This window comes from Triticum urartu, chromosome 1A, assembly GCF_056163025.1.
Source record: "Triticum urartu cultivar PI428250 chromosome 1A, HENAU_Tu73, whole genome shotgun sequence".
NCBI lineage: Eukaryota > Viridiplantae > Streptophyta > Magnoliopsida > Poales > Poaceae > Triticum > Triticum urartu.
In genome coordinates this window covers 468,596,621-468,610,239 of record NC_141873.1, presented here as the reverse complement: position 1 = coordinate 468,610,239, position 13,619 = coordinate 468,596,621, and positions in this window count along the sequence as shown.

Genomic DNA, 13,619 nt, shown 5'->3' with positions numbered 1-13,619 from the left:
CAAGTACAAGTACATCACAGCAGAATTCAATAGTTACCTTTGAAAAAATCTCAGCTACCTACCTCTATTTCAACATCGGCCATGGAATTTGTTCTCTTCGTTTCGCACACAGAAAAGTACGAGGAGAAGCCAAACAAAACACTAATTTGCTCCCCCGGATTCGTGATTCACGCCCAAAAAAACATTAAAAAAACATACCCAAAAATCGTCATCTCCATTTGCAAACTCGATCCCAGAATGTAGATTCGCACCATATATCCCCTAGCGGGAAAACAAACAAATCTGAGATAATAAAAGCTTGTCATAAAATTGTGGTAGAGAGTAAGTGAGGATGGTTAATCCGTTCACATATTGCTAACTGTAACTAGTAAAAGGAAACACTCCCGGATTTTCTTATGGAAATGTAAAATCGCAAGTGTCTGTTTTGGTAGTTCAGACAAACAAAACCAAAACATGCACTACAAATCCAACATTCCATGAGTTGGAGAGAGGAAGCTAAAAGCAGAACAACTTTTGAATAAATGTGGAAAATTGATGTTGAAAAGATTAAGAGATGCCTTAATTAGTCAAGACTATTAGCAGCAAATCTCCTACCTTGAGAGACACAGAAGGTAGCTAAATCCATCAACTAAAGTGGTAAAAAAACTAACAGACGCAGATCAAACTTGCACGGTAGTACTATAGGAGTACTGACCACTTACAAGCATGTTGCTTAAGTAATTCAGACATGTCTACTGACAATGAACTTGGATACTTGTAAATTCACAACCACAGAATGTCTACTGACAGTGAACAGAATTAGACTGACGCTCTCATAAAGCACAGAAAATTCAGATGTAGTCCTACCAAGTCCCCATCTCGCTGACCGGGGCGGCGCCAGAGGACGACGGACAAGACGGCCGCACTGCCCCTGCCCCCTTTTCGTCGGGCAGCACCACCGGCGCAGCTGTTGTGCTCGAGGATCTGGAAAAGTAACTCTTCTCTCCTTTAATATGCTCCCTTTTTTAGAAAATGAGCTCCGTTGTCAGAATCAGATGCAAAAAACAAATTAGATTTTTTTATTAAATCCTTGGGAAAACAAAAAAATGCAAAAATGCAAAAAGGAAAAGGAAAAAATTGTATATGATTTCAAAAAAGAGAAAAAACACAAACTAGTTGTGAGATCGGGTGCTTGATTTGTGTTAGCAGGCGCAACAAAAAATGGCGGTGTTATGGTGCTCGTGTGACACATAGCGAGGGTAGAGGATTCACGGGGGAGCTGCCACCTTCCGATCAAGCAAAAAAGTCTAGCTGTGAAAATGTTTGTAAAGAGACATAGTTATAGTCCAGGGGACCGCACTTGCAAATTGCATGAATAGTTGCCCCCTCTCTCTTACTGCCACCCCTCTGACAAAACAAAGACCCCTAGTTGAAACTAAGTTAGAAGACACTAAGTACGACCATGCTAGAAATACATGTGGTTGATGAGTATAGTTGGACATGCAGCTGGTCACCTCTCTATCGTTGCTGCCGCCTCTGACAAAACAAAGGTCCCCCAATTGCAACCAAGTTAGAAGACATGCAGTTGCGTGCCTACTGAGGGACATGCAATTGGCCCCATGTCTCTAGACGCCGCCCCCTCCGACAAAACAAATGCCCCCCAGTTGCGACCAAATTAGAAGACAAGCAGTTGCGTGCCCACTGTGGCACATGCAACTAGCGTGTCTACCCGTACAAAAAGAAGGAAGTCGAGTTGCAACCAAGTTATAAGACATGTAGTTGTGACCATGCTCGAAGACATGCAGTTGTGTTCCTAGTGTGGGGCATGCACTTGGCCCTATCTCTCTCGACGCGGCCCCCTTCGACAAAAAAAAGGCCCACCCAGTTGCGACCAAGTTAAAAGAAATGCAGTTGCATGCCTAGTGTGGGACATGCAACTAGGGCCCCTCTCTCTCGAGCCGCTCCCTCCAAAAAAACGAAGGTCCCCGGTTGCGACCGTGGTAAGAAGACATGCAGTTGCGTGCCCATTGTGGGACATGAAACTGGCAAAGTCAAAGTTGCAACCAAGTTATAAGACATGCAGTTGCGACCATGCTTGAAGACATGCAGTTGCGTGCCTAATGTGGGGCATGCAACTGGGCCCCTCTCTCTCTCTCTCTCGACGTCGCCACCTCCGACAAAACAAAAGGTCCACCAAGTTGAGACCAAGTTAGAAGACATGCAGTTGCGTGCCTAGTGTGGGACATGCAACTGGCTCCATCTCTCTCGACGCGGCCCCCTCCGACAAAATAAATGCCCCCTAGTTGCGACCAAGTTCAAAGACATGTGGTTGCGTGCCTAGTGTGGGACATGCAACTAGGGCCCATCTCTCTCGACGCCGCTCCCTCGGATAAAACAAAAGTCCCCGGTTGCGACCAAGTAAGAATACATGCAGTTGTGTGCCCATTGTGGGACATGAAACTGGCAAAGCCGGAGTTGCAACCAAGTTATAAGACATGCAGTTGTGTGTCTAGTGTGTGGCATGCAACTGGGTCCCTCTCTCTCGATGCCGCCACCTCCGACAAAACAAAGGTCCCCCAAGCTGCCACCAAGTTAGAAGACATGCAATTGCGTGCCTAGTGTGGGACATGCAACTGACCCCATCTATCTCAACACGCCCCCTCCGACAAAACAAAGCCCCCCCCCCCAATTGCGACCATGCATGTAAGAAGACATGCAGTTGCTGCCTAGTGTGGGACATGCAACTCGGCCCAATCTCTCTCGACGCCGCCCCCTCCGACAGAACAAAGCCCCCCCAGTTGTGAGGAAGTTAGAAGACATGCAGTTGCGTGCCCATTGTGGGACATGAAACTGGCAAAAGTCGAGTTGCAACCAAGTTATAATACATGCAGTTGCGACCATGCTCGAGGACATGCAGTTGCGTGCCTAGTGTGGGGCATGCAACTGGGCTCCTCTCTCTTGACGTCGCCCCCTTTGACAAAGAAAAGGTTCCCCCAAGTTGTGACCAAGTTAGAAGACATGGAGTTGTGTGCCTAGTGTGGGACATGCACCTGGACCCATCTCTCTCAATGCGGCCCCATCTGACAAAACAAAGCCCCCCCCCAAGTTACGACCAAGTTAAAAGACATGCAGTTGCGTTCCTAGTGTGGGACATGCAACTGGGGCCATCTCTCTCGATGTCGCTCCCTCCAACAAAACCAAGGTCCCTAGTTGCGACCAAGTAAGCAGACATGCATTTGTGTGCTCATTGTGGGACATGAAACTGGCAAAGTCAGAGTTGCAACCAAGTTAAGACATGCAATTCCGACCGTGCTCGAAGACATGCAGTTGCGTGCCTAGTGTGGGGCATGCAAATGGACCCCATCTCTCTTATCACCGCCCCTTCGAGAAAACAAAGGTCCCACCCTAGTTGCGACCAAGCTAGAAGACAATCTCTCTAGACGCCGCCCCTCTGAAAAACAAAGGTCCCCCCAGTTATGACCATGCTACACTAGTAGAAAAAACCCCATTCGTCCCGGTTGATAAGGGCCTTTTGTCCCGATTTGTGAACCGGGACTAAAGGGTCGTTACTGATGCCCTAACCCTTTAGTCCCGGTTCTTACACGAACCGGGATAGATGGGCCTCCACGTGGCCGGTGTGCCGAGCCTAGGCAGGAGGGCCTTTGGTCCCGGTTGGTGGCACCAACCGGGACCAATAGGCATCCATGCGTCAGCATTTTAGGGGCTGGGATTTTTGTTTTTTTAAGGGGGGAGGGTTGGGGGTTTTGGGGGTTTAATTTAGGTGTTTCATATATTGTGTTAGCTAGCTAATTAATAGAGAGAAGTGTCCTCTCTTATGTCCGTGCTTGGTCGACGCTATATATATATACGTATATAGAGAGAGGACTAGACACGCTAGCTAGTAAGCAAATGAAGGAAACAAAAGATCGTCATGAACATATGCATACAGAGAGAAGTGATATCGACCACCTCTCCTTCTCTGAGAGATTGGTCGAACAACAAGTTCTCGTATATCTATCCGACACTATCGGCTACATATATACAATAATTATCTCTTACAATATCGACCACATAGTATTCTCCGTCTTCAGCGATCACGTGGTCAAGGAAGAATGCTGCCAATTCCTCTTGAATTGCTCGCATACGACCTGGTGCTAGGAGTTCATCCCGTATCCGAAACATCTAATTTGAACAAGGGGGTCAATACATATATATATATATGAATAAATGAAACTCAACACAAATGATGGTAATAAAATAAAATTGTGAATATTATTGCTTACGCACTTCATATTGTTCGTCAGAGTACCTCCGTTCACAGGTCGTGTGGCGGATGGACTCGCAAACATAGTATCCACAGAAATTATTCCCTTGTTCCTGCCACAACCACTTTACAAGAAATAGAGGTCAATCAAACTGATAAGCAAGCATGCCAAATGGTATTGATGAAACTAGCGCTTGAATCACTAGGAGATGCGCGGAACATGTTACTATAGTACTTACTTTCGAGTGTCTAAATTGCAGCTTCTTCGGTAGTCCCGGAGCTTTTTTGGTGAATTTTCTCCAAACCCTGCCAGACAAAGAAAACAATTACTTGATATCATGAAATGAACAAAGTTGCTGATAAGGTGGATAATGATCGATTTAACTTACTTCTCGAGCATTTGAGTCATGTCCGCATAGTCCTGGGGATCTTTTCGTCTCGAGTCTAAGACGGTTACTAGTCCCTGCTCAAGCTTAATCTCTAGGAGAATATAGTGGAAGCTGCGCACGCATGCATAACTCATCAATTACATTACTATAACCTGGACTAATAAGGGAAACCGAATATGCACAAGACAGTAACACTCACTTGAAGTTGTAAGGAAAGAGTATTATATCTTTGTTTTCATTTATTACCAACGATCGTAGCAAATTGGCCTCGGTATCTTCGGCACGATATTTAACCTCAATTGCATCTATGAGATTTGTGTTAATGAACCCAATATCACCGATTTGTCTTTTCTTCAATTCGGCGATCTTCAATCTGCATAATATAGTGAGGATAATTATAAATACATGCAATATATAGAGAGACTTAATGACATAAGTAGTACTACTTACAGACAGTAGCAAGTGATCGTTGCTTTATCGAGGGCCTTTTGATTGAAAAACTAGAAGAACTCCTCAAATGGAACATTCAACAGTTCAATTCCAACGAGGTCATGCTCCTCTCTAACTCTCAGCGTCAAAGTATTCCTCCCCCCAGACTCTTTGCAGGTTTTCATGTACCAATCATGAAATCTTCGCATCATCGTTGTTAGAGATTTTTCATCTTTGACGAGAGGCTTCCCGTGCTCGTATTTGTGTTCCTCCACCTCCAAGAAATCATAATGTACATCGTCGGGCAGGTAATCTCCAAGATTGCTATAACCGGGCACCATCTTGGATCATTAGCGACGATGTCGCTAGACACCTTGATCGGGGGGCACGATTGGTTCGCTCGTTTGCCGAGCTGGGCAATTTTTTCCCAGCTCGTCATTCTTTTATCCTTTGATCACTGACAGTACTTCCAGACCGCTCCGCTTCGACAACTTTCTTTGCAATAATGCGATCATAGTTGCCTTTTGGCGAAGACTTTGGTGGTTTTTTCAGGGCAGCCAGAATGCGCTTCGCTTTCACCGGATCTACCTTCTCCTCCGGAGGTGAATGTTTCTTTGCTTTCACCCCTTCAAAAAAGTTTGTCACTTCGGCTCGCACGATCTTCGCGTTCTCCTCCGGGGTCCTCTCGTATGGTAACTTCTCTGGAGTCTTCAGAGAAGGACCGAATCTGTATTGCCTCCCACCTCTGGCTGTACTGCTAGACGCCGGCAGAGCAGACAGAGCGACTGCGGTTGTCTTCTTTCCTTGCTTATGAGGTGGAGGAGAAGGACTACGATGCGCCGGAGCAGCCGGAGCGGCGGCGGGTCTCTTCCGCCCTTGCTGACGAGGCGGAGAAGGAGGAGGTTGGCTGCTCGGGCGCGTCGGCGCAGGCGGAGAAGGAGGCGGAGTGCCGCCACGCGCCGGAGAAGGAGGCTGAGTTCCCTAATCACTCGCCGGAGGAGGCGGCGGAGGAGGAGGCGGAGTGCCCTGACTCGCCGGAGGAGGGGGAGGAGGAGGAGGTGGAGGCGTCTAGTTCAGAAGCTTGATGAGCTCCTTCCTCCATAGGCATGGAGTCAATAGAACCCAGCCGAGTCTCCCCTTCACTGGTAGGGTAGTCAAGCTAGAGGTCCTCAAATCCCTCCGTTATTTCGTCCACCGTCACCCTGGCATATCCTTCTGGAATCGGACTACAGTGAAAAGTTACGCCGGGTTCAGTAGGTCGAACAGAGCCGACAGCCGCCTTGACTTTGAAGTTCTGCCATTGCGTCATAAGGTGGCAATGTTGAGACTCTGTGATAGCATCCACGGGGTAGCTAGTAGGAGCCGTCAAGACATGCTCCGGCTGAAGCAGCTTGGTGGAAGCCACGCTGCTTCTCCGCTGAGATGGCGGGGTAGTTTCGGCAAGTCGCTTGCTGCGAGCTACTTCTCGTTCCTCTAGCACTTGAACCCTTTCGTGCAGCATCTGAATTTGGGCATGCTCCACTTTTTTCCTCCTCTCCTGGCATTTGTAACCGCCTGCATCCAGAAAACCAGCCTTCCACGAAATGAAGCCTGGCGTGCCTCGTGTCCGTCCAGGGTGCTCAGGATTCCCGAGGGCCATTGTGAGCTCGTCGTTCTCTTTGTCTGGAACGAACATCCCTTGCTGCGCTGCATCGATATAGTGCTTTAGCTTCTTGACTGGTATGTTCATTTGCCCGTCCGTCCAAACGCATTTCCCTGATACATGGTCCAAGGTTCTGCCAGCCCCGAAGAACCAAGTCCGGCAACGGCTGGCCAGTTCATTGTCTCTGGTTCGATCCCTTTATCAAGCAGATCATTCTCAGTCTTGGCCCACTTAGGTCGGGCTTTGAGGTAGCCACCTAACCCCGTGCAATGGTGAAGCTTCTTCTTTGCAGCATTTTTCTTGTTTGTCGCCGACATCTTCTTACTCTTTTCCAATGTCTTGTAGGCCACAAATGTGGGCCAGTGATCTCTGATCTTCTAATATCTGCCGATGAATTCTGGTGTCTCTTCTTTGTTGACAAACATTTTCAGCTCATTCTTCCACCTCCTGAATAGGTCTACCATCTTCTTAAGAGCATGAGACTTGATTAATTGCTCTTTAACTGGCTTCTCCGGATCCTCCTCTGGCGGTAGGGTGAAATTTGCCTTCAGCTTAGTCCAAAGATCATCTTTCTGCATATCATTGACATAAGACACCTCAGGGTCTTCGTTCTTAGGCTTACACCATTGCTGGATGCTGATCAGGATCTTGTCCCTAACAAGAACCCCGCACTGAGCAGCAAATGCTTCCTTTGTCCGGATGGGTTCAATCGGCATGCCATCGCGCGTGATTGCTGTGATCTCAAACCTTTCATCCGAGCGACAACTTTTTCTTCGGGCCTCGTCTCTTTACCGAAGTTGTGCTCGATCCGGAGGGCTAGAAAAAAGAAGAATTAGACGAGAATTAATTAATATGTGTACATACCAAAACAATGAATGCATCAATTAGCTGGTCATCACAGGCTTAAGTAATATATTTACCTGGCCGGACTTTGTTCGGTCACCGGAGCCGTCACCATAGGCTCCTTCTTGCACCAGCATTGGGTCACCGGAGCCATCATAATCATGTCTTTCCTCCTCCATTCTTAGATCACCATAGCCTGCTTCTTCTTCACCCTATTCTGCTTCCAGACCATCATTGTCGTTAAGATACGACATGACATCACCTCTGGCTAAGATTATGTCCCCCAACACCTGTTCTTGTTCCTCGTCTCGTCCGAACTCCATTGTTTCTACAAATATTACAACATGGCAATTATTACACAAACATGACAGCATGTGGATATATTAGTGGCAAACGTAGACCTAGCTTATTCCGGGTTTGGGGTGGCCTCGGCAACGCTTCAACGGTAGGGGCGCGGCGGGAGGGGGTAGGAGACCGACATCATTGTTTCTAGGGTTTGGGTGTCCTCGAGAGTTTTGGTCGAGCGAGAGGGCCGGGGGTGCTCCCGTGGTATAATTTATCACGGTCGAAGTTATCCGGGAGGGGGTTATATCGACAACGACGACATACATACATGGGAAAATAATGTTATTGGGGAGGGGGTAGGTCGACCCCCCCCTCGTGTTGAAGTTATCGGGACACGGGGTATATCGACAATGACATATCCCGTAAAAAATAAGAAGACAAAGAAGAAATAAAAAGAGGAGAAGAAGATATTAATAGAGGAGAAGATTGAAGAAAAAAGGAAGAAAAAAAAGAGGAGAAGAAGAAAGGAATGGAGGAGAAGAAGAGAAAATAGATCTATTTTCTCTTCTTCTCCTCTATTCCTTTCTTCTTCTCCTCTTCTTTTTCTTCTTTTTTCTTCTTCTTATTTATTTCTCCTCTTCTTCTCCTTTCTTCCTTTACTTATTTTCCTTTTTCCTCTCATTCTTTTTCTTCTTCTTCCTTTCCTAGCTAGATATATAAAACTTTTCTAAAAATGTAACTTTTGCATACATACATGAGAAAATAATAGTATCGGGGAGGGGGTAGGTTGAACCCCCCCCCCCCTCGTGTTGAAGTTATCGGGACACGGGGTATATCGACGACGACAGACCCAATAGAACATAAGAAAACGAGGAAGAAATAAAAAGAGGAGAAGAAGAAAGGAATAGAGGAGAAGATCGAAGAAAAAAAGAAGAAAAAAAAGAGGAGAAGAAGAAAGGAATAGAGGAGAAGAAGAAAAAAAATAGAATATTTTCTATTTTTTTTCTTCTTCTCCTCTATTCCTTTCTTCTTCTCCTCTTCTTTTTCTTCTTTTTTCCTCTTCTTATTTATTTCTCCTCTTCTTCCTCTCCTCTTCTTCCTCTCCTCTTCTTCGCCTTTCTTCCTCTTCTTATTTTCCTTTTTCCTCTCCTACTTTTTCTTCTTCTTCTTCCTTCTTTCTAGCTAAATATATAAAAAAATTCTAAAAATGTAACTTTTGCACATATAAATCATTTTCTTATTCTTCCTTCTTCCTTCTCTTCCTTCATCCTAAATATATAAAACTTTTCTAAAAATGAAACTAACCTAAAATTAATGTATTAAATAAGAGAACATTAATGTAATAAAATTAATGTATTTTTAAAACACCATGCATATTACAATTGAAAAAATGCATACATACATACAAAAAACATGTAAAAATACATACATACATATATGAACATACATAAGAAATACATATACCTAAAAAATAGATACATACATATATGAAAATCTAAAAACATCTAAACACATGTAAAAATAGCATATAACTAAAAAGCACGGCGGCGGCGGGGCCAGTAGGGGCGCGCGGTGCTCAAAGAGGGCGGCGTCGGGGCGGGCAGGGGCGAGCGGCGGGCAGCGTCGGGGCGAGCAGGGGCGCGCGGCGGGCGGCGCCGGGGCGAGCAGGGGCACGGGGAGTGCCGGTGGCGACGTCGGGGCAGAGGGCAGTGGCGACGGTGAGGACGTGGGCGACGGTGAGCGACGGCGAGGGCGCGGGCGACAGCGACGACACGGGCGGCAGACGGCGTCGGGGCGGCAACCGCAAGATGACAAGTGAAATTGTCACTTGTGTTTGCTTATATACCAAAGCCTTTAGTCCCGGTTGGTGGCACCAACCGGGACTAAAGGTGGGCATTGGTACCGGCTGGTGCCATGAACCGGTACCAATCCCCCCTTTAGTCCTGGTTGGTGCCACCAACCGGGACCAAAGGCCTTGCGCTGCCCGCGGCCAAAAGTTTAGTCCCACCTCGCTAGTTGAGAGGGGCTCGGAGGGGTTTATAAGCCCCACTGCGGCTGCCCTCTCGAGCTCCTCTCAAATAAAGGCTTACGGGCCTAATCTCACACTATGCTGTCTATGGGCCTGTTGGGCCTTCTGCGGGCCTGAATCCTGGCCCAGGTTGGGTTTCTAGTCGTATTCAGGCCGTGGTGGTCCAATAGGTGGTATTTTTTATTTTATTTTCCAATTTTTTGTTTTGTTTTTTGCATTATTTATTTTCTTTTGTTTCTTGCTTTATTTTTTAATTCTTTTTGCTTTTAGGTCAGAAAAATTATAAACTTTCTGTTAGTGCCATTAGTTTTCAAATTTGAATAGTTAAAATTTGAATTCTTTGAAATTTGTGTGAATCACAAGTTTGTGATTAACTTTACTATAAAAATAGTTTTTTCCATTTTTTTGTTTGTTTATTGCATTATTTATTTTCTTTTGTTTTTGCTTTTTTTATTCTTTTTGCTTTTAGGTCAGCAAAATTATAAACTTTCTGTTAGTGCCCTTAGTTTTAGAAAAATTATAAACTTTCTGTTAGTGCCATTAGTTTTCAAATTTGAATAGTTAAAATTTGAATTCTTTAAAATTTGTGTGAATCACAAGGTTGTGATTAACTTTACTATAAAAATAGTTTTTTTCCAGTTTTTTGTTTTGTTTTTTGCATTATTTATTTTGTTTTGTTTTTTGCTTTAATTTTTAATTCTTTTTGCTTTTAGGTTAGCAAAAGTATAAACTTTCTGTTAGTGACATTAGTTTTAGAAAATTTATAAACTTTCTATTAGTGCCATTAGTTTTCAAATTTGAATAGTTAAAATTTGAATTCTTTGAAATTTGTGTGAATCACAAGTTTGTGATTAACTTTACTAAAAAAATGAGCATAGATGCGCTTATAGAGAAAATTCAACCTAAATTCATAGTAAATTTCTATGAATTTCAAAGAAATTCACTCTGAATTTAGGTTAAATTTCCTGTATAAGGGCATCTATTTTCACATTGAGAGGAGCTGAAAGTGCAACTATCCCTGGGTGGTTTTGGTAATTCCTAACAACATATAGCTCATTGAGCTAACATTATTCCAAGATTAATATTTCAGGCAAATCTCAATGAATGGCATGGCATGGATGAGGAAAGTGGATCCCTCAAAATTCTAAGGACAAAAAGTTTGGCTCAAGCTTGAATCTCAAGACTCTACATTTTATATTTTAGTGATCCAAGATCGCATTGAGTCTATAGGAAAAGCCAATACTATCAAGGAGGGATGAGGTGTTGCTTAATGGCTTGCTTGCTCAAAGTGCTTACTAATATGCTCCAAAATCCTCAACTACCTTCCCACATCCACATATGACCTAAACCAAAAGTCAAACTCGGCCCCACCAATTCTTTCTATCCGGTGCCACCGAGTTTCAAATGTCATAGCCACTGCCACAAACCCTAGGCAAATCGGTCTCACCGATAGGGATCTCGGTCTCACCGAGATGGGATTGTAATCTCTCTATTTCCCTTCATAACGTTTTGGTCTTACCGAGATGAGCGATCAGTCCCACTGAGATTGCAATGTAAACTCTCTGTTTCCCTTTTGTAACATTTTGGTCTCACCGAGATGAGCGAATCGGTCCCACCGAGTTTACCTGACCAACTCTCTAGTTAGCTTATTACCAAAATCGGTCCCACCGAATTTGTGTAATCGGTCACACCGAGATCACATTATGCCCTAACCCTAACCATATCGGTCCTACCGAGTTGCATCTCAGTCCCACCGAAAATCCTAACGGTCACTAGGTTTGCTGAATCGGTCCGACCGAGTTTAACCATTCGGTCCCACCGAGTTTGGCAAATTGTGTGTAACGGTTAGATTTTGTGTGGAGGCTATATATACCCCTCCACCCACTCTTCATTTGTAGAGAGAGCCATCAGAACATACCTACACTTCCAACACACATTTTCTGAGAGAGAACCACCTACACTTGTGTTGAGGTCAAGATATTCCATTCCAACCATATGAATCTTGATCTCTAGCCTTCCCCAAGTTGCTTTCCACTCAATCTTCTTTCCACCAAATCCAAATCCTGTGAGAGAGAGTTGAGTGTTGGGGATACTATCATTTGAAGCACAAGAGCAAGGAGTTCATCATCAACACACCATTTGTTACTTCTTGGAGAGTGTCTCCTAGATTGGCTAGGTGTCAGTTGGGAGCCTCCGACAAGATTGTGGAGTTGAACCAAGGAGTTTGTAAGGGCAAGGAGATCGCCTACTTCGTGAAGATCTACCGCTAGTGAGGCAAGTCCTTCGTGGGCGACGGCCATGATGGAATAGACAAGGTTGCTTCTTCGTGGACCCTTCGTGGGTGGAGCCCTCCGTGGACTCGCGCAACCATTACCCTCCGTGGGTTGAAGTCTCCATCAACGTGGATGTACGATAGCACCACCTATCGAAACCACGACAAAAAAACCGTGTCTCCAATTGCGTTTGAATCCTCCAAACCCTTCCCTTTACATTCTTGCAAGTTGCATGCTTTACTTTCTGCTGCTCATATACTCTTTTGCATGCTTGCTTGAATTGTGTGGAGATTGCTTGACTTGTGCTAAGATAGCTAAAATCTGCCAAGAACTAAAATTGGGAAAAGGCTAGTTTTTTATTTGGTCAAGTAGTATAATCACCCCCCTCTAGACATACTTTCGATCCTACAGGAGCTCAACAAGGCAGAGAGGGAAGGGCTTATAAACCGGTGTGAGCCCCCTTCGGTTGGCGAGGTGGGACTAAACTCTGCCCGCAACGAGGACCAACCCTTTAGTCCCGGTTTGTGGCACAAATCGGGACTAATGGTCATGGGCCAGGGGCGAGGAGCATTGGTTCCGATTGGTGCCATGAACCGAGACCAATGCCCCCTTTAGTCCCGGTTGGTGGTACCAACCGGGACCAAAGGCCTTGTGCTGCCCCGCGTCTTTATTTATTTTATTTTGTTTCTACTTACAACAAAATACTTATTGTTTTTATTTTTATTTATTTTATTAAAGTTTATTTTTAATTATTTTTCTTTTAGGTCACAAAAATTATAAACTTTCTGTTAGTGCCATTAGTTTTCAAATTTGAATAGTTAAAATTTGAATAATGGTATTACGAGGGCCGAACCATAAGACAGTAAAGCATTTCAAATGAACTTTGAAAAAGTTGAAAGTTGGCATGGTATCATAATTTCACCCACATAGCATGTGCATGTACAAAACGGACAATGGTATCATACTCGTCTGTTACAAAGTTGGCATGGTATCATCATAATAGTTGCGGGAGAAAGTCTTCACTTTTTCTTCGCTTGTGTCATTTTCTTATTGCGCCGTAACCATGGATAATCTTCATCGTTTATCAGGATTCTTGGGTCAGCCTTGACTTTGAAGGGAGGAACTTCATGAAACTTTTCTTAATCTTTAGACATGTCTGTCTTTCCCTCCACTCCCACGATGTCCCTTTTTCCTGAAAGAACTATGTGGCGCTTTGGCTCATAGTATGATGTATTTGTTTCCTTATCTTTTCTTTTTCTCGGTTTGGTAGACATGTCCTTCACATAGATAACATGTGCCACATCATTGGCTAGGACGAACGGTTCGTTGGTGTACCCAAGATTTTTCAGATCTACTGTTGTCATTCCGTACTGTGGGTCTACCTGTACCCCACCTCCTGACAGATTGACCCATTTGCACTAAAACAAAGGGACCTTAAAATCATGTCCGTAGTCAAGTTCCCATATGTCCACTATGTAACCATAAT